The 27,495-nt window shown below is 42.2% G+C and overlaps 1 long non-coding RNA gene across 4 annotated transcripts in view; it reads right to left on the reverse strand.

Annotated features, from left to right (window-relative positions):
* The window catches only part of LOC113175517 (uncharacterized), a 38,264-nt gene extending 13,107 nt beyond the window's left edge, over window positions 1-25,157 (reverse strand). The window contains exons 1-2 of one of the 4 annotated variants that reach the window (XR_003299984.2): window positions 25,046-25,157; window positions 5,076-5,235 (exon numbers count right to left, since the gene is read on the reverse strand). This is a non-coding gene — a long non-coding RNA (uncharacterized LOC113175517). Of the gene's footprint in view, window positions 1-3,924; window positions 4,039-5,075; window positions 5,236-25,041 lie in introns of those variants that run through there. The other 3 variants (XR_003299983.2, XR_003299986.2, XR_003299985.2) reach the window with 3 other exon arrangements.
* Between the last annotated feature and the right edge of the window lie 2,338 nt (window positions 25,158-27,495).

Below are 27,495 nucleotides of genomic sequence, written 5' to 3' on the forward strand. Positions count from 1 at the left end.
ACATACTCCAATCTATACATATCTATTTATATAATATACATGTGCTATTTTACATGTTAAAATTCACACATGGAAACATTTACATAGCAAGAAAGTAAGAAATAAATAAAACCTTTAAATTATCCTTGTTCTGTTAATTTCTTGAACAACAAAAAAGCCTTTGAACAGTATGTTTAAATATGTTTTATCATTCTTTTTAGAATCTTGGTTTAAAGATTAGTGACACAGCAATTTGAAGGTCTGCCGTCTAAATTTAGTTCACAGCAACACTTAATGGTTGACTAGAAAAAGAACCTCACCCAGAGGCTTCAAAAGGAACCCAGTGGAAGAAGTTGCTTACTTGGCTGCTTTGCTAAATCATAATACCCCTTTTTAAAAACTCTGTCCTCGGTTTAGAATTTTTGGTTGAAGTTTGGCTAATAAATTTCCATCTTTGTGGGGGGGGGGTACATACTGAAGATTGAACTCAGAGAAACACTGAGCCACATCTCCAGCCCTATTTTGTATTTTATTTAGAGACAAGATCTCACTGAGTTGCTTAGGGCCTTGCTGAGGCTGGCTTTGAACTCGTGATCCTCCTGCCTCAGCCTCCCTAACTGCTGGGATTACAGGCGTGAGCCACCGTGCCCAACATTTCCATGATTTTTGTTGCTAAAAATGTTATCACTACAAATTAGAAGGGAACGTATATTTACATTTTTTAACAAATAAAAAATTATCACTACAGATTAGAAGGGAATGTATACTTATATTCTTTAACCAATGAAATCAAAACCCACTAATATTCTTTGGGAGATTATTAAATATATTAGAAAATTCTTTTTTTACAATTATTAAGTATAATGGAAACAGACATATATAATTTCCACAACTAAGCACTGTAATAATGGACACATTCTCCCAGAGCCTTTTTTTTTTTTTTAGAATGCCCCCTGGGTTTCTTTGAAAAAGCAGTTTGTTTCTCACCATTGTCACTTTCACTTTAAAGAAATGAGCTATTTAATCTGTGTTGTTGTTGTTGTTGTTGTTGTTGTTGTTGTTTTATCTGCAAGGTGGCATACTACTGACAACTACTTGTCATCATATGAGGGATCAATAAATTGCAAATTTGTCCTTGAATTCAACAATCTTTTTAAATGCTTTGTTAAAATATAAACAGTAAACCTCTGTGTTTATGGTGACCCCTATCTCATTAATAAAGGGGTCAGCAAACTATGGCCCTTGAATTAAATCCATTATACCGCTAATAAAAACAGGAGTAGAATGAATTTGATTCAAGGGCCGAAGTTTTGGGGGGTTTGTTTTTGTTTTTGTTTTGAACACTGACACATTTATTTCCATATTTCCTGTGGTTGTTTTCACCTAACAACAGCAGTGTGGAACAGTTGTGATAGAGATCACATGACCTGCAAAGTCTAAAATATTAATTCTCTTTCTCTGTTATGGTTTAGATATGAGGTATTCTCCTGAAAGCTCATGTGTGAGGAAAAGGCAAGAAAATTTACAGGTGAAACAACTGGGTTCTGAGAGCTTTAATCTAATCAGTGCATTAATTCATTTGAATGGATTAACTGGGTGGTAACTGGAGGCAGGCAGGGTGTGGCTGGAGGAAGTAGTGGGTTTATGGGGTGGGGGGCACATGTCTTTGGAGTGTATGTTTTGTCCCTGTTGAGTGGAACAGTCTGTTTCCTGATTCTCATGTCCTGAGCTGCTTTCCTCTGCTGCACCCTTCCATCATAATGTTCTCCCTCATTTCAGGCACACAGTAATGGACTTGGCCATCTATGGACCGAGACCTCTGAAACCACGAGATCCAAATAAACTTTTCCTCCTCTAAAAGTATTCTCGTCAGGTCTTTGGTCACAGCAGCAAAAAAAGCTGACTAAAACATCCTCTTTACAGAGAAAGTCTTCCAATCCTTGCTATAAATCATTAAAGTATTAAAAATTAAAGACTCTGTTTTCACAAATTTCACCATATCTATATTCTGGGAATTTTAACTCCCTATAGCTTTGAACTTTTTCCTTCAATAGCTGCCTATGAATGATGTAGTCATTAAATTTCACTGTGCTTCAGTTCCTCTTGCCTTACCCCTTATTTTATTTAGGAAATCATTAATACATTTATAATTAATCTAGCCCTTCCCAGATGTATTTTCCTTAGTTGAAGTTAGTTGAAGGAAATAGAAAGAATTCTTTTTCAGGTATTTCATTTTTGAAAAAAAAATAATCTAGCAGATATCATAAACTGAGACAAGTCAGACACATCTGTACTTTCATCCAACCCTATGGGAACTTTCCCACAATGTCAACTCTAACCTGCTTCAGACATGGCAAACCATCCATCCCACTTGAATTAGTTCAGATAGATGGGTCATGATCAGAAAAAAAAATTTTTTTTGGCTTCCCAGAGCTTATTCTCCTGTGCTAATAGCATTTCAATTTCCTTTTGAGTAACTATCTCTCCCCCATTTTGAGATAAGGAACCAAGGGGAAACTACAGGGTCAAAGGCACCATCAATCGGGGCAAATGTAGCCTCTGCAGAGAAAAGAAAAATCCAAATAGAAACCAAGATAAAAGAAGAAAAGCTCTTATAAAAATAACAGCCTTATTTCTTTATTTTCTCTTTTACATTCCCTCTTAGGCTCAAATGTACTTCACGTCTTCTACCTCAATGTCTACAGCATTGTCTCCTTGTACAGGATATTGGTTGTTGTAGCAATACAGATAAACAGGCCATTTTACTTGAGCTAATTCAAGGGACTTTCCTTCCTAGCAACTAAACAGTTCAAATGGAGAATACTTTGAGCCCAGAAAGAGAGGTTGCAAACAAGGAACACTCAGAGGAAATCAGGAATGATGGCTACAGCAGAACTGTGATGCTCTCCTCCCTCCCTATACTACCCTCACCTTAGAGGGGAAGCTGGAGTAGAGAACCAGCTGTTTAAACTTTTACTTCCAGTCTCCAACTCTGTGCAACTTTAGCCAAAGAGTAGAAACAAAACTCAGTTCTAGATTGCCGGGCTTGAAACAGATTGGGAATAAAGAGAACATCTGGGGACGCATCCATTCATTCCTATCCCAGTTTGGCCACCTGGAGGGCTTAGCAAACTCATTTAAGTACAGGTACAGAAATTCATGCCCATTATTTCTTTGACAGCCTAGGGATTCCCTTTATCAAAACAATTCTGGTAGAAACACTCACAGGTACTTAACCACTGGCAGAAGCAGTCTTATGGTATAGGGTAGGCATTATTTCTGCTGGAAAGGAAACTGCTGAGGACAATGGATATATAATGAGCAAGGTTCCATGAAGATGAACACTAGCTCTTCAGATGCCCTGGGAAGAGGGAATGTAAGGTTTTCAATCCTATGAAAACTGCATAGTCATCAAACAAGGTTTCAGGCCCAATGTGACTCCAGGGCACAAAGACAAGGCTCCTAACCGAAGGTTCTGTCAATTCACTTTGTCTAGGTTTTCAGGTGGTGGCCCCAACCTTGAAGCCACTTCAATGGCCCTTCTTACTTTATTCCTAGGTTCCTTTCATTCCTTCTCTTCATCCTCAAAGTGTTCAATGGATGGGCCAGAAACTTCAGAAAAAAACTTTGATGGACATTAAAAAAATCAAAGCAGTGTTAAGAAAGGCAAACAACCAAGAACCCTTTACTTAAGAGCATGGACGAGCTTTTGAAAATAATAGTATTTAAAATACTATGGCCTAAATTTCCACTTCCTGTACAGGAAGGAAGATTAAATAGATAACTAATTGATTGATAGGTTTGTAGGTAGACAAATAGGGGGAGAGAGAGAGAGAGAGAGAGAGAGAGAGAGAGAGAGAGAGAGACTCTTAGTGCATTTTGTATTGCTGTAATAAAATGCCCAAGACTGGATAATTTATAAACAACAAAAAATTACTTTCTCACCATTCTGAAGGCTAAAGAGTCTGAAATAAAGGTTAGTGGATTCAATTGTGTGGTGAAGGCTTCTTTTCACTTCCAAGATTAGGTCTTGTTGATGCATCCTCTGAAGGGAAGAAATCCTGTGTCCTTACATGGAGAAAGGCAGAAGGACAAGTGAACCAAACACTATGTGAAGCTTCTTGTACAAGGGTCATAATCCTATTCATGGAGGGAGACACTCTCATAACCTAATCGCCTCTTGAAGATCCCACATTGGCCACTGAGTTTTAAAACCTGAATTTCAAAGAGGACATATTCAAAATACAGCATAGATTCTATTCTGGATAAGAGCCACTAAAATGAGTTAAATGATGTTTCCAACTTAAAATAGTAATAAGACAGTCTGGGTTTCCATTCTAGTACAAATTAAACATCAAACCAAAAAATTACAAATCTGTCATTGCAAAGCCCTTTCTGCCTGCAGATCGTGTGTTAAGTGCCCCTGGTAAGAAGGCTTCTGTTGAAAAGGACTGGGGGTCTAGGTTTTGGAATGAGGGTATCTGAGAGAAAGCAGAGGGCCTGAGAAGCTTGACCCCTAGGCCTTTCACAAGGACATCACTTTGGCAAGATTCCTTCAAGTGGGGAGAACCTGAGGCTGCTGCACTCTGCGTCTACGAAATTCAATCTTTCACCAAAGAAGTGGTTCTTTGCAATCCCTGTTTAGCAGGAGGTAATGTTTGTGATAGAAAAATTACCACTGTATGTTTTGCTGTGTTTCCTTTTTTTCTCTTTGAAATTGAAGTTTTTCACTGTGAATATTCTATTCCTTAATTAGACAAGAGTTAGTGAACAAAGAGAAGCCACACTCAAAATAGTTTAAGAAGGAGAAAGACCCTGCTCCCCCAATTTTACCTTCATTTGGTAAAGATTTCAAATGGTTTTGCTTGGGGAAGGGGTCCATATATTTTAGGTCTCTGTATGATGGCTGGGCTCTTTTAGCCTGGAACTTTCTTGGGATACTATTTATGGGGGAATTTTGTTAGACTAGGCAGTCAAGGGGCAGGCTCTAGTAGGTATGGTAATTTATATTTCCTTCCAGGAAGCTTTCACAGATCTCTTCTATTAAGAAATTCCACTACCCTGGCCACATATGGGGCAGATGATCCACGTCTCACCATTTTTCCTGGCAATAGCAGTGGTTCACGATACAGCATGGGACATAATCAGAAGCAATCAGGATCCTTCATCAGGACTGAAACAGAGACTTAGGGGGAAAAGATTTTTTTTTTTCTTCTTCCTGGGTTTCCTCAGCTAGGACAGCCCGCAGCCTGGTCCCTATGGAGAAATAGGAGAGAAGAACACCAACATGAAAATGGGAGTAAATATGAACAGAGATGATAATGAGAGCCAGAGAAAGTGTGTCCTGGAGTTCTGGCCCCCGAGGCCGTGGTTCTTCCTTCAGTTCTGTGAACTGCTCCTTCCCTGCTTAGTAAGCCACCCATCTTTTGTCTCTGTGATCCAGTGAGCCACCCCCACCTCATGCTGCCCCTTTTCTGCAGACACCTGTTTACACTGAGTTCCCATCACTAAGGAGCCCTGGGAATACACACCATTATGGTGGGGGACTCAGAGATAATTCAACAAAAGTTTAAGGGGGTTTGTTATTGATGTTTTAGGCTATAATACATGCCTAGGGCAAAAATTTGAACAGCACACAGAGGAATATTATGTAATAATAAAATAAGTCTTCCTAGTACCATCCCCAGAAGCCCTCTGCATAGAAAACAAAAACAGAGAACTGTTAACAGCTTCTTCTATATCCTTTTAGTTTTCTTGAATTAACTTTATAGCACTCTAAAGGAACAAAAAAGAGAATGAGCCTGGTGAGATGTATTATTCTCAGATCTACCTCAGCAAAACAGGGATGTATCAAAATTACACCAATCTTTCCCCTTTTAAAATTATACTGGGTTTAAATTCGCAGTTGTAAGATTGCCTTACCATGAACTTCTACATTTCATATTTTATAAAGTGAAATCCCAACAGGGAAGCACTCGCTAATGAGTTTTGTTTTGTCATCATGTAGGATTTTTACAGCATACTTTAAGACATCCAACATCTTGAAACAATTAGCAAAACCATTGAAATTTTTTTTAAGGTTTACAAACATAGAGGGATTTATTTTTAACTTCATGTCTAGGCTGGCTTGTTTGAAATTTCATTTCTGCAAAGTACTCAGAGGTTAGACAATGTATTCTGTCACTGTGTGCTCTCTCTCTCTCTCTCTCTCTCTCTCTCTCTCTCTCTCTCTTTAAACTTAAGGGGCAAAGGAAATCACTGAAGACTATATCTAAATGATACAACTGATGTTGACGTATTTTGGAAACATCTGCACAATGTAGGTATGGTAATTTATATATGACCAAAACCAGATGCTATACGACACCGTAAATGTACTAAATGCTTCACTTTAAAATGGTGAATTTTCTGTTAAATGAATCTCACCTCAATAATATTTTTTAAAGGTGGCATTTAAGAAAGTTCTACCTTTTGCAATACAAATGTACATTAAAAATTTTTTGAAGACATCATCTCTAACAAAAACAACAATAAATCTTTGTTAACAGTCTAATCCAGGAAGGACACTGGGCTGAAAGTTTTCCAATAAATAGTAGACACATTAAGTAAATCATTGTAATATGTTAAAAGGTGAGAATTACTATAACAAATGAAGTAGAATAAAATGAGAAGAATCAGAAGAAACAGTAAGGTAGGAAGTAGAATTTAAAATGATGGCCCTGGTTGGCCTCATTGAGAAGATAACACTCAAGAACAGATCATAAGCATAAGAGAGAGTTGGTTAAGCTCAGGAATGTCAGATTCCTGAGGGAAGAAATCTAGAAGAGGGAAGAAGGAAGAACGGTGCAAAGGCCCTGAGGCACAGTCATCCTAGTGTTTAAGGAATAGCAAGGCCAGCATGGTTAGAATGGAGTAAACAAAGAAAGATGAGATCTGGTGAGTAACTTAGAGCGGGAAGCTGTAGAAGGCCATAATCAGGGTTTTGCCTTTATTCTGAGTAAATTGGGGAGCCATAGCAGACTTTGGGACTCATGGCCACAGCAGAAGACTGTACTGAGAATAAAATGGAAGGAGGAAAGAGAAGAGGTGTCAATGGTAAACACAGAGAGACCTATCTATCAGGAGGCTGTTTCCACACCTTTAGTAAAAGATAAGGATAGTGATAATCAGGGAAATAACCATGCAGACGGTGGGGAATGGTCAGCTCCTCAGTGTATTTTGAACACGGAGCTCACAGAATGCCTGACAGATTGGATCTCAGGTGTGAAAGAAACAGAAGATCCACAGAGTGGCTTAAGGTCTGGGCTTGAACAACTGCAAGGAGAGAGCTGGCATGCACAGAAGTGAAGATGGCTTTGAGTGAAGCAGGTTGGAGAGAGGAAAGGGGAGAGAGGAGACGGCGGTGATGATCCAAAGTTCAGTTCTGTGGACCACTTGAGATGTCTATTAGAAAACCTCCTGCAGATACCTCACAGGACTGAGGTGGTTTTGGAGGTGCTGAGCCATCCAGCTCATGCAGTGGAGGTGAGTTTGAGCTATCCAGCCTCTTGGCCTCCCTAAGCAATAACATCAAGCCCAGGAGTGATACTGGTCAAGCTCAGTGCTTCCTTGTTCCCTGAAGTGTCGTGTCCTTACCTTGGCCCATTGTCAAGTTATAACAGTGTTCCTCTCTACCTCCCCTTGCACCCTCACCTGTTTTCCAGATGGGAATGTTGTTTTACTTCAGCCAATGTGCTATTAAAAAAAAAGATGCTGTTATTTTAAGAAATCTACTGTTATTTTAAGAAAGCTGTAACAAAATATTTTCTAACAATTATATTGAATCCACAAATGGTGACGGTCAAGATGCATTTTCCCAGACCAGTGTGACACCTCTCAAAAGCAACCTGGGCCCTTGTGCCACAATATACCTGAGATAGATAGATGATAGATAGATAGACAGACAGACAGACAGACAACCTGTATCCATTTCCTAGGGCTGACATAACAAAGAAGCAACAGAAAATTATTCCTTCACAGTTCTGGAAACTATAAGTCTAAAATCAAGATCTCATCATGGGTATGTTCACATTCATCTCCTCCCCCCATCTCTCTCTCCTCTCTCTCTTTCTCTCTCCTGTATCTCCTTGTCTTCACATGGAATTCTTCTCTTTGTATGTCTGTGTCCAAATTTCCCTCATCTTACAAGAGCACTAGTCATTGGGACCCACCCTAATCCAGCCCAACTTCATTTTAACCTCCTTACATCTACAAAGACCCTATTTCCAAAAAAAGGTCACATTCACAGGTACCAGGGATTAAGACATCAACCCATCTTTGGGGGTTGGGGGACAATTCAACCCCAAACAACACTGAATATCAATCATTCATTCATTCATTGTTTCATTCATTTACTGGGAACCTTCTCTGTGCTTGGTACACTTATAGGCTCTGGAAATACAGGAACAAACAAGATAACACAGTCTTTGTCTTCAAAGAGACGATGGTCTGTGGGAGACAAATACTTTCAGTACAGTTTTGCAAAAGAAAACTAAGTAACATGGGAATTTGAAGAAGAGGCACTTAGACTGGAACATCAGAGAAATGCTACCTGGAACAAGTGACGTCCAAACCAAGACCTCGATGATAGAATGGGAAAGAGGATCCCAGCTGAAGTTTTTGTCCAATTCCAGGTGTCAAAGAAATCATGCTTCCCCCTGGGACCCTTGTAGTGCTGAGTGGTGATAATGATCACAGGAAATAAGGATGGACATATACACAGTGGTTGGTCATGAAGTCCTCTGTACACATATTAAGGCTGGGACTTTGCCCTTCAGTGTGATTCCCCAAAGAGTATCCTGTCACTCTGAGGTCATTTGTCACTACAGCAGTAAAGCACTTTTGCCAGTAGTCTGTTTCCTATATAAGTTAGATCAGATTCTATGATGCACCTACAATTCCCATCATTTGCCTTCACTTGTTTTACAATCGTGAAGAAAAGGAGGGGATGTTTCAACCATCATGCAGGAAATGTGCATAGTGTGGTGTGCCCATAATGTGTTCTGAACTTGAATATCCTCCTTCAGATATGGGCCATAGGAGGTTGTGAACGACGTCGCTAGGAAGTGGGACATTACTGAAAGACATCTGATGGAGGGGTGCCGTGATCAGATCATTCAAGTGGCCTTTTAAACTTTGGTTTGGAGAAAGTGGGGTTTAGAGAGCAAATGAAGGACTATGGTTATGCCCCAGGTAAGAAGTAATGGCGGCCTAAACAAAAGTACTAGAGAGACACAAATGGATTTTAAGGTATTAAGAAGGCAATATTCATAATACAATTAAATATGGGAAGAAAAACTAGTCATGGGAGGGACAGAATAAATCAATAAAAATTCTCCCATCCATCAGTCCTTTTTTATCCAATTAGTGTCAAACTTTCACACCAAACCTCTTAAAGAGCATGTTAAGATGAAACCAAATGGATTTCTAGCTTTGGCATGCACACAACACTACAGGCATCTCCCAGCCATGCAGAGCAGACAGAGACGAGGCGACAAAACAAATCCTGGCCTTGTGTGTACACAGCCAAGCCTTTAGCAAAAGGAATAAGCTCAGCTGCGAAGGCAAATATCAGAATGGTAGCCAGATGGGTGAGGCAAAATGGCCAAAGGACACAGCAAGCCCAGGGGTGATTGAAGGAACTGGTCCAATCAAATGTGTGGAACGCAGTGGAGAGGAATCCAAGTGTCCTGTCTGCCCTCCCCACCCTGGCAGGCAGGCAGGCAGGAGGTTATTTGTAGACAAATTGTCCAGGGGCCACAATGGCCTGGTATAAAGATCCAGGTTCCTGTCCCAGGGAGAAGGGTTGGTGACAGCTATATAATGTCAGGGCCTGATCTCAAGCTAAGTTCAGGGTCTGCGTCTAGTCCTTAAAGGAGACTATGCCTTTAGGGGTGATTGAAAGCCAGAGATCAAATAGAAGCCAGATTTGTGGGTTAGACCAACAATGGTCAAGAGAAAAGACAGATGTCACTTGAGGAAATGTGAGTATCAGACTATGTTGATAGATCATCACACCCAAGTTCAAGTGGATGACTGGCCATCAAGTCCCAGCAGAGGCACTGAGGTGGTCAAACTACTTCTTGCCTGAATTGATTTGGGCTCAGAAATATCAGAGGGTCAAGGAGGCAGCTGAGAGTGAGGTATATCCTCAGACCAAAGTGGGGCGACTGGGCAACATAAAGGCATGGAAATTGAGGCAAGAGGCCAACAGGTTTAAGTTTATTCTGCTTGATGGCACGACGCCCACCCTCTGATGGATGTACTCATGGGAAAGAAATGGCTACCACTGAATTACCCACTTGGAAGTCTAAAGGGGTGGCATTAAGAAAGTTGTCTTAATTACGCTGACATTAATCGAGCGCCTATCGTATTCACTCCATGCAAAGATGCCAAAGACATGGTCTCTGCCTCCAAGTATCTTACTATAAAGCAAGCATGATAAGAGACTCAAAAGTAACAGTGTGAGAAGTCCTGGTCAAATGCTGTGGAGTGTAATGGAAAAATGAAGAACAGCAAAAAATGACAGGAGTCTGTAAGCCTCTTGAGAAGAGACCGTGGCTATTTTTGCCTGAAGGACGAAACTCTAGCCATTTTTCCAGCAGAGATTCAGTCACCTCTCAGTGCTACCAGCTGCCTGTAACTCCAAGTGAGAAATCACAGCCATTGTTACTTTATCCATGTTTCCCTCAACTATCTAAGTCTTATAGGAGAGGGGGGCACCTCTTATAGCCAGGACTGGAAATCTCTAGCTCTATTCTTACGGAACAATTAGCCATCTCTGCATTTCCTAACCTCCATGAACTTCAGTTCCCAGACAATGAGAACAAAGACATGCTTGCTTCAAAGAGGTGTTGCAAAGATTAAGTAAAGTAATCCACATGAATGGGTCTTATAAACTTTAGAGAACTGAAAATACATTTATTATTTCAGTGGTGCCCTAACTTGAGCCTCAACTGGATTTCAGCCATTCCTGGGTGGGTTTGATGAACTGGCACTCGGGGCATCAGGGAGGATGGGGAAGTGGTTTTGCTTACATAACAAGAGAAAAAGACCCATGGGCAGCAAGTGGGAGGCTTCAGATATCCATGCCCAGCTCAGCCCCACTGCTAGGAGTCAGAATTCAGAGAAAGGAGCGACATGTAGGAGCTGGAAGAACTTCTTTACCAAGGGGACATTACCACTGCCACCTTAGGACCTATTGACAAACCAAGATGCAGAAAGGGGTGAATGGGGTGCTCTTTCCAGCATAGGGAAAGCTTCAAAGCAAAGATGCTATTTAATCACCCAGTTTCTTTATAGGGAAAAGTGTTTTGATCCAGATACCATATAAGGCATCTGCTACCCCTCACCCTCAAGCTGCCTGGGGACTTATAGACATTGTCTGCATAGAAGGAGAAAAGGAGAATAAGAGGAAAAACTGTGAGTGGCCATGTGAGTGCCTGGGGTTGGCAAGAGTCAGCAAAGATAGGAAATTTCCTCACATCTGACCCCAAGAATGATACTCACAGGTGGGTGAGCCCTGAGAAACTCGAGTCACAATTAAGTCAGGATGAGTGTTAGATGCCACATGAGTCCAGGTACCATAGCTGCTGTTTCTAGTCATTTCAATTGTTTCATTTTTTTTCCCTAGGGGGCTGCGGAAAAAGATGTGTTACCCAGCAAAACCAGAAGCCCCTCTGATGAAGACCACCCAGAAGTTTTTGCCAAGCATCTGCCTGTGCTCTCTGCAAATGCTGTTCAGATCAGCTGCCGTGTCCAGTAAACAACTTCTTTTGGATTTCATCTCCGGTGTTTTCCAAGTCTGGGAGAAAAGGGAAGGGCAAGGGGAAGGATGTGTAAGATTATAACATGGGAACTGCAGGGTGAGGTGGGAAAGGCGGAGAGAGGAACAGCAACTGTACAACAAGAAATTGCAAAACATCCCTTTTAAGTGGAAATGGGGCAAAGGTGGGCCAAAGACAGCATGTAAAAATAGGATAGGAAGTCTGGCCTGAGGTGGAAACATTGGATTTTTTTTTTCTCTTTCTCTGCATCCCACCACCATTAAATCAAGAATTTTCACCCAAGTGTCTTAAGAGGAGCTTCAGACATGTCCAGTATTACCACACAGACGCCTGCATTCCCTCAACAAGGAGAGAGCAAATAATTCACCCACGGTCTGCCAAGACAGCTCTCTGGCTCCATAAAGCTCTCTGAGGTTGAAGGTTGGTGCATGCCAGACAAGGCGGAGCCCAGCAAACAACAGGGGTCTCCTTAGCAGTTTGGAACTTTCACACAAATGCCAGCTTGCAGGCGACTCTGACCCGTTCAGCGGTGGCCCAGGCCCCTGCAGTAAGCCTCAGTTCAGCTTCATCCAGCAAATCCTGCCTCTGACAGAATCTGACGCCTATTTCCCCAGCCCATACTGGGTGGCAACCATGATTCTGAGTCAACACGACCTGGCCCCTGACTGCCACGGAGAAGCTCAGACTTAAGATGGACGGGGTAGGAAGGTAGTTGACCCCTAGATCCCAAAATGGATAGTGAGCAGCTGATGGGTGAGTGGGTTTGGTGTGGGTTTGGGGAGTGTGGCTTTCCCAAGATGTGGAGTTATTTTAGCACAGTTTTAAATAGTAAGTAGGAGTTTCCTAGGCCAGACCAGAAGGGAAAGAGGAATAGCTAATTTTGTTAGAGCTCAGCGTGTGCCAGGCAGAGTGTAAAGTATATTTCAGGGAGAAAGAACAACAGCAGATCCAAAGTCTCAGCAATGTGAAAGTGCTTGATGTCTGTTATCAAAGGCGAATTCTGTGTGGAGAAAGTGTAGCGCACTGCAGGACTCGTCAAATTATAAGTCTAGAAAGGCAAGACGCGACAAGGCCTTGAAATCTAATATATGTATATTAGATTTCTATACACAAGCACACACAAATGTCTAGCCAGGTATCTAATATATATGTATATCTAATAAATATTATATATGTATAGATGGATATCTGTGTGTGTGCATGTATTAGATATAGTGATGAAGATTCTGATGTATTTCTATTTTATACTTTGTGTATCTATATTTTCTTTCTTCCCACCAACAGAAAGAAAAGAGGCTGAGATGAACACCATTTGGAAAGCGTGTGCTTCATTCAGCACATACTGAGGAGCCACTGACAATTCTTAAGCAGAAGACTAAGGTAGCCAAGTGTGAGCCAGGGAGAACTGCTTAGGTAGGAGGTCTTCCCTCAGTGACTCCCTTCCTTTCTGTTTCTCCAAGATCATATTCCTGGTGCCACCTGCAGACCCAGAAGTCAAGCTGGTGGGATTAGACCTCTCAGTCCATGGGCTGGGAAGCTGCCAGCCATGAGCACAGAGGCACGGCCAGTGAGTACATTTCTCTGCCTACTCGGAGCCCCCAGAACTTGACAGCAGGCACAAAACAACCTGGCTCTGCCCCAAGCCCAAACACAGGGGGGAAAGGACAGGTGGCGAAGCACTTACAAAGGCTGAAAAAGAAGGCAGATTTTTTTTCCCCCTACCATGTAGGAGCTTTTATTACTAGAAAAATAAAATCCTGACTGAGCAAATGCCAGGAAAACGATTAAGGGCTCAATTCAGATCGGGAGGTTCGGCTGGGCACTGCTGAGCAGGGAGCTAAACAATGTCAGCCCCTCTCTCAGTGCACATCACGTTTGGGGTGAGCGGCCCAAGCCCCAGCCAGGCCTCTTGCCGCCAGTTTTGCAGAATCACAGTTAAGCTTTGGCCACTTGGTTTCAGTTGAAAGAATTGTGTGGAAGAAGGAATAAAAGGTTCTTGCATGCACACCAGCTCTTGCCTCCAAGGACTAAGAAGAAATGCAGCGGGGACGGTGCCAGGCCCTAGAGAAATGCTTCTTCCTTATGGTTCTCAGGCTCCCCAACCTGACCCAGGAAGGGCATGAGATGGTAGAGGAGCAGGGCTGGCTTGGGAGCCCCTTTATACTGCCTGTGGGGACTTTAGGCAAGATTTTAATTTCTCTGAGTCTCAGTGTCTTCATCTATTAAGTGGAGATAATAATGCACAGGGTTATTATGGGGATAAAATGACATACTATATGTAGAGTACCCATAAAGTAGACATTTAGTATTTGGTAACTTCTTCCTATTATTATTATTATTATTATTATTATTATTATTATTATTATTTGCCAGGGCCTCCTAACCTCCTAAATCAAAGAATTGTGGCCAGAGGTATATGATTAGAGATTGGGAAACTAATGTTTCAGTCCTAATTCAGCTACTAACGAGCTGTGCAATCTTATGTGAGTCACTCAGTCTTCCTGAGCTTCACTTTCCCCTCTTAAAAATGGGGATATTGGGGTAAATAATCTCTAAGGGCCCCTTGTATCTCTGACTTTCAATATTAATTATAATGACCCCTATGAAGCAGTTGTTTATGAGTGAGGATGCCCAGCAATGCACATGTGTTACCTATTCAAGTATTACTATCCTTCATCATTATACTTCATTTTACAAGTGAAGAAAATAAAGTTTACAGAAGCTTAGAAACATGTCCCTGATTGCATTACTAGTAACAGCATGTTAGGAAGTTTTTGCCCTGACTTTTTTTTTTTTTTTAACGAATTAGTCTTTGCTCCAGGGTTCCAAGGCGTTATTCTAAACAGGTAATAAAGTTAAACTATTCTACAAGTTCTAGGTCAGGTTTAAACAGCTATCAGTTCTTGAAACTAAAATTGGAGTTTCAAGCCTGAGAGATACTGATCCCACTTTAGCAGTGTGAAATGGGCCCCACAGAGAAGAAAGTCTCTCATCAGGAGGGAGGACAAATTTACTAGAAATGACCACTCCTGGGGCTTTCAATCCTGGCAGACACAGAGCATTGTGCTTGGACCCAGGGAGCCAGGCAGACAGTCCACAGCAAGGGGGTCAGCACAAGGATGCTAGAACAGGCCTCTCCTTGGGGATACACCACTGTGGAGGAGATGCAGAAGAGAAAGAACTGTGACTTTGCAGAGAGTTGCTACCTCTAGGGATACAGGCCTGCGTCTGACTAACAACAAGGAGACACTGGAAGAAGTATCAAAGCCCAGTTCTCTTGGCCATAGAGCCCTGGAACGGGAAAGTCAATGGTTGCTAAGCCTTATATCAACTGTCTATTGTTTTATGACAAACAATAATTCAATTGTTTAAAACAACAGAGATGCATTATTTTACACAATTTTTAGTTGGCTGAGCTCAATTTGGGCAGTTATTCAGCTCCATGTGATATCAACTGGATTTGTTCCTGTGGCTGCATTCAGCTAGGAACTCCACTGAGCTAGAACATGAAAATGGCTTTTCTCATATGTCTGGCAGTTGGTACTGACTACCAGCTGGGACACATCAGTTGTCTGCCACATGGACTTTCATCTTCCAGGGCCTCTCTCCACATGGTCTCTCCACCTGCCTATCCTGGACATGTCAACATAGCAGGTGGCTTCCAAGAAGGAAAAGTCAGAATCAGGTCAATAGACAAATAATTAAATGTATTTCTTTACACTAGCTATGAACAATATGAAATTGAAGTTTGAAAAAGAAAAACAGTGCCATTGACAATTCCAAAGCATTAAACACTTGGGTATTAACTAAAACTACAAAATACAGATAAAAGAAATTTTTAAATAATAAAATAAATGGAAGGATATACCATGTTCATGGATTAGAAGACTCCATATTGTTAGCACACCACTTCTCCCCAAATTTATCTGTAGATTTATGAAAATCTAAACATGCCAATCAGTAGAGTGACTTTTATAGATATTTACAAACTGATTTTTAAAAAGGCAAAGGAACAGAATAACCAAACCAACTTTTATAAGGAACAGGAAATGAGTGGTTAAACAAACTCTGGTACATCCCTACAATGAAATAGTAGTGAACAATAAAACTGAACAAAATATTGAAGTACACAATGACTCAGATAAATCTTCAAAGTATTCATTATTCTTTCCAAAGCATTCATTACTCTAAGTGAAAGAAGCTAGACTCAAATTTTATATACTATATGACACCATTTACAGCTCATTCTGGATTAGACAAATATAGGGACTTACTCAAGAAAATGTAATATTGGGTATAAGACAGATAAATAGGTCAATGAAACAGAATAAAGAGAGCAGAAACAGACCTGCACACATATGATCAATTGATTATTTGACATAGGTGTGAAGGCAATTAAATAGAATAAGGATAGACTTTTTGGCAAAGGTTTCTGGAACATTGGATGCCCACATACAAAAATGTGAATTTTGACCTACAACTCACACCTTGTACAAAATTTAATAAAATGGATTAAAGACCTAAGAGTAAAAAGTAAAATTAGAAATTTTAGAAGAAAACAAGAGAGCCAGGTTCAGAGATACAAGCCTGTAATCCCAGCAGCTCAGGAGTCTGAGACAGGAGGATTGCAAGTTCAAAGCCAGCTTCAACAACTTAGGAGGCCCTAAGCAACTTAGCAAGGCTCTTTCTCTGAATAAAATAAAAAATAGGGCTGGGGATGTGGTTCAGTGGTTAAATGCCCCTGGGTTCAATCCCTGGTACCAAGAAAGAAAGAGAAAAAGAGTGTGTGGGGGGGGGGAGGGAGGGAGGAAGGGGGGAGAAAGGGAGGGGGAGAAAATTCATGATCTTGGATTAGGAAAAGAGTTTTCAGTACAACAATAAGAGCACAATACACTTAAGAAAAATACTGATAAATTTGATTTAATTTCTTTTTCCATTAAAATACATATCATTCTAGAAAATACAAAAATATAAAGACATAGACTACATCAGTGGTTACCAGGGACCAAAGGTTGGCAGAGGGTTTGACTACAAAGAGGGAATTTGAGGGACCTTTTATATTCTGATTTTATCAGTGGTTACACAATTCTATGTATATGTCAAAAAGCACAACACTATACAATGAATACAAATTTCACTGTACTGAAATTTAAAAGTAAATAACAAAATCCATCCCCCCAAATAGCAAGCTAGTTAATTAGTATTCCTTCAGACCCACTTTGGAGAAGACACCATATATTCTCTCCATGGCAAACCAACAAATATTTTTAAATCGTCAACCTTCCCATAAATAAAAAATAAATAAACATTTAATCAAAGAAATGTCATTTTTGCCTCTCTCCTGTATTTATAAAAACTTTTAATACTCTCTAGTAATGGCAATGGTTTGACAAAGCGGGCAAAATCAACAACAGTGAGTGTGCATGTGTATCAGCACAACTTTTTTGGAAAGCAATATGGCAATATGTGTCAGTCAAAAGCCTTCAGAGTTCTTTTCCCCTTGGAAAAATAAACCCACTTCTAGGAGTCAATACTCAGGAAATAATCAGAGATTCTGATGAATATCATTAGCTTATCTACATTGAAATGCTATCTTCCTATCACAGAGACAGACGTGCAATGAGTCCAAACAAATGTTGCTGACTCTCTGGATGCTGACTGACTTCCATAAAACATCTGCTTCCAGCCAGGAACCTGGTGGAAAGAGAAGACTTCTACCTCTTGGGCCCATTTAGTCAGGATGCTGCCTTCTGTGTAACAGTGTTCAATGACTGACTACACTTGCTGTGGCTGACGAAAGTGATGGATGTATTCCCAGGGAGTTAGCAAGTGTACCCCTTTCCATGCACATAGAGACCACAGGGGTTCCCCATCCAGACTGCTGACTTCATGAGAGGCAAACCTAGGAGACCAGATGGAAGGCAATCAAAGAGGCAAGAGAGTCAGCTTAGTAGACACTGAGGACTGCTGAGAAAGCCAGGGAATTCTGGGCAGTTGCTGCTCATCCTAAGCCCAGGCTACGTCAGCAGATTTAGACAAGAGCTGACATCTAGGGTGGCCAGAGAATTCAAGAAAACATCTCAGCTTGGCTCAGCATTCAACAGAGAAAAGAAACATCTTGTTCATCATCCAGAGAGAAGAGTCTCAGCTGAGAAATGTCAGGCACTGGCTTGTGAACCATGAACTATTCTCTTGATCTCAGCTAATGTTGCATTTATTCGCTGCTCTGCATTATTATTTGGATGCTGCAATGCCATTTCCCAGCCCTCGCTGTTAATACAGCTGCCTCTGCTCTGAACTTGGTGCTCCAGAGACCCTTTCAGTCCTGATACCCAAGCCCACTCCCTACCCCAGGTTCCTCTAGCCCCCACCCCACCTGCCATCTGCACGGTGTGCGTGCGGGCGTGCTTGCGTGCGCGCGTACACACACACACACACACACACACACACACACACACATACCTACACCATGAGAGATTACAGCAGACACTGTGTGGGCTTAGTTTATGGGACCAAGTTATTAAGGAAGCAAGAAATCATTCCATAATGGTGTATTTTTAAATTGGAGGACACATAATTCAGTAACGCTAAGTAATGTTTCCAGGACAATGGGGCTAATAAGCTAACCAAAGACATAACTTTGAACTCATCCATTTACCAAGTGCTGTATTTATGAGTACCTGTCATGTGCCACTCATTATTACGCAAGATGCAAACATTAGTCTACAGTGGGGAACAAGACAGACTCAGTCTCTGCCCTCAAGAAAACCACTGTCTATCTGGGGAAAAACACAGGCTCTGTTGCTACCCCAACTGGCCACAGAAACAAGATTAAACTTGTGTTTCCTACACCAAGCTCAGAGCCACAGCACTGTCTGCTTCTTACTAGAAGCAGCCCCCCCCCCCCACTGTAGGAAGAACAAAGTCTTAGAAGTTCTCTGGGAGAAGTCAAGCTGCATACCTGTGTAACCAGGTATGAATATTGAGCAGATGCTGGCTGGAGGTGATGATGCTTTGAACCAAATTACTGGACTCATCAACCCTTTTCAAGACTGTTCCCAGGACACATTCTCAATAAGGACACTCTGACCACTTGCCTCCTATCTGCAAGGTCAACCTTCTGTCCCTACAAACTCTTTTTCATCCTGCTTATGACCTTCCTGAATGGCATATTGTTTATTGACTATGCCTATTGTTTAGCGTCCACGTCTTCACATTCTAAGTTTCCCCAAGGGCAGGGAATCCTTATGTGTTTTGTTCATTGATGTGTTCCCAGTGCCTGGACAACCTGGTACACAAAAGTACTCAGTAATTATTTTTTTTGTGAAAAATCAATGAACATGAAGATTACGTATTGGGTTAAGCAGACAGAGGGTTCTAATCAGATAGGAGGAGCGGACAGAAAAGGGGGAACCGAGCTGGGAACTAAGTTCCCAGTCTGTAGGATAGGGGTCAAGTCTTGGCAGCTAAGAGAAGTGTGCTGTGAGAACTAGAAGGGGGTGGCCAAGCAGGTCCCAGCCTAGAAACAGAAGACCCTGCAGGAGGCAGAGTGTCTATTCTTTTCTGTGCTCAGAAGCAGGTCAGATGTCTGACAGCCAGGAAGCCAGGGTGGGTCAGGAAGCGTACGGCCATCTGTGTTCTGCAAGGTCCAGGGAGTCCAGGGGTGAGATGAGAGTCAGGGGTTGGGGATCAAAGCCAGGAAAGGCTGAAATTCAGGAAATCTGAGAGAACAAGATAATGGTACCCATGCACCACAACACTGAGAAAGCCCAGTCCTGAGGCAGGAACAGTGGGAACCAAGATTTCTTTCAAGCTTCTCCAAGAGGTGTGTGGTCCCTGAGGCCGCAGGAGTGAGCAGGGCAGAGGGCATGGTTTAGAGGTCTCCTCCCTACCCCCAGTGTGGTGGCTTCGTGTTTGTAGCTTGAAACTGGCCATGGCAAACATATTTACAGCATGGAAACAGGAAAATGCTATAAATCAGGGATCATTGGCTTGTTTGTTGGGCAACTGGTTGTTAAACATTTAACAACACATCCCTGACAGAGTTAATTATAAAACTAGGACTGCAGGGAGATCCTGTTCTTGGCTAAAACAACGGGCTGGAATTAGAGGTAGGCACTCAGTATAGTGAAGTATACCCCATGGAAAGATCCTGTGCCCTTGAGTAATACAGGTAAAGCAGAACAAGATTTATGGAATCCTTCTAACTAGGAGTCTTCTATTCACTACAGAATCTACATAGGGATTCTGTCTTTTAAACTGGTAATCCAGAGACTCATTGAATCCTTTTATCCATTCACTCATTCAACAAGTACTAAGAGAAGATCTATCCTGGCCAGCCTAGCAGCTAGAACACAGGTAACGAAAGACTCACTCCTGCCTTCCTGGAACTTGTGACCTAATACAGGTTTCCACAAATGATGGCCTGAGTACCAAACGTAGCACCTGACCTCTTTTAGTTCAACCCTCTAGTTAAGGATGGTTTTTACAAATTTAAAGGCTTGTAAAGATGAATAAAGAAGAAAGAGGGAAAGAAGAAGCAAGAAGGGATGACAGAGCCGGGCACGGTGGCACATGCCGGTAACCCTAGCAGCTCAGGTGGCTGAGACAGGAGAATTGCGAGTTCAAAGCCAGCCTCAGCAATGGCAAGGTGCTAAGCAACTCAGTGAGAGCCTGTCTCTAAATAAAATACAAAATGTGGCTCAGTGGTTGAGTGTCCCAGAAGAAGGAAAAGGAGGAGAAGGAGAAGTCCCTGTGTAGCTGGCAAATCCTAAAATATTTACTCTCTGGGTCTTCACAGAAAACGTTTGATTTGCTTGGTCTCGCAAAGCAGATGAACCTTGCTCCTTTACAGCCACCCTGTCTGACTATTAAAAGGGAAAGGTTTGGGTTAAGACTGGGCCTGAGGAAAGAACCAGAAGCAGGCAAGGTGATTCTTACAGATCATGAGGCTGGGAGTTTCTGGGCTACAGTTGAGTTGCCAGTTAGAAATGTGTTATTTGCAATTCTTTGGCTGAGTGCCAGAGGATGACACTGAGGACTAAACACTGAGTGCAAGGAGAGGGCAGGTCAGGGGTTAGCCCAGGAATGCAAGAGGGAACAAAGTCAGAGGACACTTGCTGGAGTAAATAGTGAAGATGGAGAGCAAGAACCTCGTCAAAGTCCTCTAGAATGCCGGCACTGCACACACACTCACATCTAAGGAAAGACTGGTCCTATTGTCATTCCCATTTGACAGATGAGGAAGTGAGACACAGAACAGTAAAATAACTTACCAATAATCACACAGCTAGTAAGTAGAGAAGTCAGGACTTAAAACCAGAGAGGCTGATTTTAGGATCCATGCCCTTAACCACTACTCATCTGGTAGGGGAAGAAAGGAAGGCAGATGGAAAAGAAGGACAGAAAAGAACGTGGAGATCCGGTTGTATCCCAACCCAAGGGGTGAGCAGAGGAAAGCAGGACTCGGGCCCCAGTCAGTCAACAGAGAATGTCCCCCAACCCCATGACAAATGTGTCTGAGCCTTCTCTGTGCCAGGTTCTCTGCTTGATGCTTCAGGTTAGGAAATAAATGGACTACACTCTGTCTCGAGGGGATTAAACAGGCCATGCCAATACGGTCCAGATTAGGATCTGTAGAGACCATTGGGGTTCATGGAGAAAACAGCTCCACTCCGAAGGCAGCTGACCTATAAGTTTGGAGTCAGGTGCAAGGGAAGGATGTGGAGCTTGGGCTGCTTGGCATCACCTGGATGAACCACTTTCTGGTTTAGGTAACAGAAAAGGCTCAAAGGACAATTCAAGGAGCCAACAAACATCAATGTGCAGAAGAGAGATGCCAAAGCACACATCCTGACGAAAGGCCAAGCAGCTGGTAGAGAGGGATGCCCTTAGGAATTCAGGTCACCTGGCAGATCACCTGGCAGAAGATGGTGCAAACAGAAATGGAGCAAAGGGATCAAGACACATTTTTCAGGTCTTTGTCACACCATCATCCGCACCTCACAGGTTTTTTTTGCTTCCTCTTATTTCCTAAAAGCCAACTCTCCCTCTACTATATGATCTTGCAAATTACTGTCATTAGCGCCCCCTAGTGCTGGGGAAGACCTGGGCGGCACTGGGCACTTGATGCTCAAGCTCCTCCTGCCCTCCTCCCCAGCCAATTGACCTTCCCAGAATGAGCTCTCGGGGCCTTCCTCTAAAATAGTGACAGACTCCTTTTCTTAAATTTCTCCCCATCAACACTCCAAGCACAGCATGAGGTTGCTGGGAACCTGTGCTGGCATTGGTGACTTCACCTTTCTCCCTCTGGGAAATGAAGCCACGCTGTAGTCACCAAGGCCATGATAACAGTGCAGGTCATCAGCAGTTCTCGGCAGAGCAGAGAAATGTCAAGGTTGTTGGATGTCTGAACGGAGCTGGAGGTCCTAGGGTTAATGTAGCAGAAAAAAAAATGACAGTGTTCAGAGTCACAGGCTATTCCAACAATTGTCAAGTCCTCAGGAACCACTCTCATTAAAAACAGACTCTTTGTCTGACAACAGGGAGGGCGGTGCACTAGGCTACAGTTCTTTTCTGGTTTTTAACATATAGATGGATGTGCCTGTGATGAGCATTACCGTGGGCACAGTTGCTGCTGGGCCACCATATTGGACAATCATGGGACTGTTGACCCAGAATTCCCTCCACTGAAGAATTACTCACCCCAACCCCGTTCATGTGACTGGGTGTTTTTGTGGCCTTGTCATTCCTGCCGTGCTTGATCGGTTAAATTTCAGTACTTAACCAACATGGGCCAATCAGGGCTCTTGCTTGGGTTTCTCCCTTCTGGAATTAGAGGGTCAGTCTCTTTGGTGGTAGAAGTTGGACGATGTAAGCGTCAGGAACTTTGAGTAGCTGCATAGACAGCCACAGGAAGGAAGACTGTCTACAGTGGGAGAAGATGCAAATGAAGATATCAAGCAGAGATGAGTGAGGTGAAAAAGAGCCTTGGCAGCACACAAGTCTGGGGATCCAGTTGTTCCTGAGGCCAACTTGCAATCGTGTCACCTGCAATTTGGCAGTCCATTGTTCCCTGGATTCCATAAGCAGGGAAATCAATGTATTTTTCCTGTTCTGCTTCCAGCTTGAGTTTCTTTTACTTGGTTGTAATCAGCATCTGAATCCTCCTGTACGTCTGGTGACACTGACTGTACGGTGGCATGGGAAAAAGTAAGAGTTCTTGGGAATGTCCTTGCTTTGCTCTCACAGTTGGGGTTCCAGTGTGCAGTGACCGTCAGCCCCTAGCCCAGGGGAACACACAAGTCCATCCAACAGCCACACCTCCCCGTGTTTGCCCATACCCTGCCTGCTTTAGCTTCTATCTAGTTCTCATTTGCCCCGTCCCTCCAACCCAAGTCTGCTTGGGCAATCTCCCTGGACCTGAGCCCACTGCTTCATTCCTAGCTGTTTCTTCTCTTTCAGCATGAGAGGTATTCAAACCCTCCAGCCCACAACCTAAGTTTGCCTTGATCATTCAGTATCGAGGGCCAAACCCCACACAAGCACAGTGAATCACTTAATGTTAAAATGGGATGGTATAGACCAGAATGTTCATAGGAGGCCAGAAAGGGGGGGAATGAGTGTGGAAAACAAATCGCTTTAATCTGGAGCAACAGAAAAGATATTTCAACCTGGAAAAAATAGAGAGAGAGACAAAGGCATTGAAACAGAAAAGAGCTTAGGGGACAAGAGCACTACAAACAAGAAATAAACCAGGCTAGAGTACAGTGTTCTCAGAAAGGGACCAGCATTAGGTAAATCTGAGAGGTAAAATAAAGTCAGATTACATAGGGTCTTAATAATCAAGCAGAGGAGGTTAGTCTTAATATGCATGAATGCATCACGGTAGGTTTTTGTTCAAAGAAATTTCATGCAGAAAATGATTTTTTTAACTATGTCTTTTTCACAGAAGACAAGAAAGATATCCCTGATTTACACCAAAGATATGAGAAAAGATAATGCTTATTCCCATATTCCCACTGCCGAAACTATTCTTCACTTTCTTAAAGGTCTCATTTTTGGTTTAGGAGTGCTTTTTCTCTTTTGGAGTGCTATTTTAAAAGTTGAATGTGTTCGATGCAAATTTTTGAAAATACAGACAAGCAAATGTAAAAAAAAAAAAAAGAAAGATTTGCCCCCAAAATTCACACGCAAAATAAGCATTAAGACAAAGTTTGTTTACATCATCCTATAATGATTTATAATAGACCAAAAATTATTTGTCTTATAAAATTCTTTCTCTCAGATTTAGTAATATATTTTCCATTGGTTGCTTTTGAGCTAACAAATCCCTCCTGTTATAATTAAAATATTATTTGATTCATAAAAATTAAAATTACATTTACCTTTTCTTGAAAATATTTTTAGTTGCCAATAAACATTTATTTAATTCATTAATTATTTATATGTGGTGCTGAGAATTGAACTCAGTGCCTCACATGACAGGTGAGTGCCCTACCACTGAGCCACAACCCCAGCCCATACACTTACCTTTTTTAGAATTCTAACCCGTAGCTCGAATAAACATTTTCCTACATTTGTTCTGTGATACGGTTAGAGTTACAAGATATTCAGCCCCAAATAAGGGGGTTAGGTTTAGGAAAGGTCTCATTCTTTGTAGAAATCAAAGATTTCTAAATGTTCTAGAATTGAATGATCAAACCTAAGTGAAATTTGCTCCGAGAAATGCCTTTTCAATGAAAATTCATTAATTTTAGAATTGTATAATTCTAATTGAAATAAATATATTCAAAAACAAAGAGCTGAAAACACGGTCCTGGCCCAAATGTCCTACACCCCTGGAATTTATAGAACAAAGCCCCATTCCATAAGAAAGTCATGGTCTCCTGTCACCCAGTGAGTCCAGTAGTGGCCACATGGCCACTTTAAGAGGGCATGGAGACTAGAATTCAAGCATCTGCTTGAGGTTGGATGCATAATTATTAAGATCTCTTTCAACCCTGAGAACCTGAATTTTAATTGAGAGCATTTAATTAAAAAAAAAAATTCCCATTTCAGATTCAATCACTCATTTGCCAGCCTGGAGCAAGCCATATCCCCTCTAGATCTCTGTTTTTTCATCCATGAAATAAAAGGACTTTTTTTTTTTTTTTTTTTTTGGATGAGGCCAGAGCTGTCATCTGACACTAAGCCACAATCTCTACATTTCCTCAGGGTCCTTTCCAACGGGACATACTCACGTCCCTGCTCCCTTGACTTCCAGGGCCTCACGGAACACCTCTGTTCTTCCTCAACATAGAGGAAGAAATGGTGTAAGCAAACAAAATCATCAAGGGTTGCTCACTTGTGCACACAGAGCACGCACCCAACAGCTGGAAAACAAAGAAAGTAGGTGAAAGGTGAAGTTGTTTGGCTGAATGGGTGTCAGAGGTTGGCTCACAAATTCACAGGGAGGCCTGGAGCTCTACTAAAGCCAGCCTTGCTGTGAAAAGTCTTTATATCCCAGCAGCCCAGCATCTAGTTCCCTCCCAGGCTTCTTCCGAAAGACCTAGAAGCAAGGAAAGCCTTCTTTGGAGGGGGTGGTGGCTGTTTTGTTTTGTTGATTTCTCAGAAAAATAAATAGAATTTTTTTTTCTTTTAAGGCTGAGGTTCAGTCAGAGACCCTTCCTCTTCCTAAGGGGGAAAAAAAAAAAAAAAAGCCCTTCCACTGTTTCAGCACAGCCCCAGAGCCCCTCGTGATTTGGCTTCTCTGACCCCTAGGAGAAGTCTTGTTGTTTTGTGAGCTTCTCAGAGTCCAAAGAAAACCAATTCCAGGCCTCTTTTTTCTTCTTGGTGTTGAACAAGAACAAGGGGAAGATAAAGAGTATTTATTTCATCTGGGATACTTTGCAACGGGGAATGAAATATCTTTGAGTTGTGGTCACTTGTGGAGATGAACTTCTACCCATCCTCCAAGCAAAATATCACAAAGACCAACAAATCCTGGATCTAATTAAGTCTGAGAAAGGCACAGAGTCTGATTCCCTGGCTGAACCCAACACTCCTGAGACAAGCACCCTGATTTAAAACCCTTGGGGCTCCTCCCTATGCAGAAGTGTTACCAGTCTTGCAGTTATACCACTCTGCGTGTTACCAGCTCACCCCTGGGTGCTTTTGCTCAGCTTGAGATAGAATCCAAAAAAATGCAAGCAAGCAATACCATCTAACAGGGCTCTGCTAGGGTTTATGCTCAAGCATAAGGGAAACACTGCATGGGTGAGTGATCCCCAGACTGGTTCTCCAAGGATGTGAGGAGTAAAGCATAAAAAGACAAAAAGCAGTCTGATGCAGATGCACAGTAGCTGTTGCACATGGCCCCAGGACTTTTGCACACATCTTGTCACTTCTTGCTTTGGGCACTAGGATTTGCACTTGATGTGGTGACCTTCTCAAGCACATTGAGTCTTGATGTGCCCCATTCACAAAAGATGATGGAGACTCTCCTCAACATGTATCAGTCAAGTTCAGGCATATTGTGCATGTGGAAGGCACTGGAAAGCTTAGGGAGATATCATTCTTGACTGGTCAATGATGGAAACAATTTTTGAAAGCAGGTTGTGTTAGGCAAGAAAAGAATTGGGGCTTTCCCTCCCTGCTCTGTCTCAGAACCAGGCCCCTTATTTGTGTCTGCATGCAGTATATACACTCAATAAGCAGTCTAATATTTTTAGTGCAGTGCCCAAGGTCTAGTGTTCCCTTGGTCCTGTGTCTCTATCCTTAGAGGCTGTCATCTGAATTTACTTCAAGGTTGGTTGGTCCTGTGTCCATAATTACCTGTGTTCACTTTAGAGAGAACTTATCATGCTTAGTTATTTATGCCTAAGACAGAAAAGGGGTCTTCCCCAAAGTCTCAAGACCAGCTGGAGGACTGTCCTGTTGTCCTCAAGAACCTGCTGGCTCATTCATAACTCTAACAGATTTTTGTCAGGACGTCACTTGATACAAAGGTTGTAAGCAAGGGGACGTACACCAGAGGTAGGGTCCCCAGGACTTTTCCAGTTTTAGCACTGAAGTTCCCATGTCCCCGGAAGCTCAATAACATCAGGCAAACTAGAAAGCTGGCCATCTTCATATCTACTAAAAGACTCTAACCACTGCCAAGTATCAAATCAGCTGGAGTCGGTACGAGACATCTCATGACCCTTTTACAGACTTAACTTTCCAACAAGGAGCAAAGGAAAGATGGGATCTAGAGTTTTCTACTCAAAGTATGGTCCACAGATCAAGAGGATCCATATCGCCCCGGAGGTTGTTAGAAATGTAAGAACTCAGGCCCCATCTCAGACCCACTGAATCCAAGTCTGCAGTTTAACAGGGCCTCAAAGTGAGTCTCAGCACAAGGGCTCCAAGCACATTGAGGTGCCAGGACCTCACTGAGTAAATGACAGCTGGATCCTGAAGTCAGTGGGAGTCAGTAGGCGGAGAGGGGTGGGAGGAGGCACAGGGAACTGGAAAACAAGGGCAGAAAGGCGAAGAAAATAACAATGTGTTCATTAACCCTGAGTCATTTGTTGTTTCTGGGTGTGAGAGATGGAAAATAACTTGGGAAGACAGGTGGGGAAGATGGTGGAAGTCCTGGACCATCCCACTGGGCTATGGCTCTGTATCTTCCCTGCTGTACCAAGGTTCAGTGAGCTACAAACTGTTTATG

This window comes from Urocitellus parryii, chromosome 4, assembly GCF_045843805.1.
Source record: "Urocitellus parryii isolate mUroPar1 chromosome 4, mUroPar1.hap1, whole genome shotgun sequence".
Classification (NCBI taxonomy): Eukaryota; Metazoa; Chordata; class Mammalia; order Rodentia; family Sciuridae; genus Urocitellus; species Urocitellus parryii.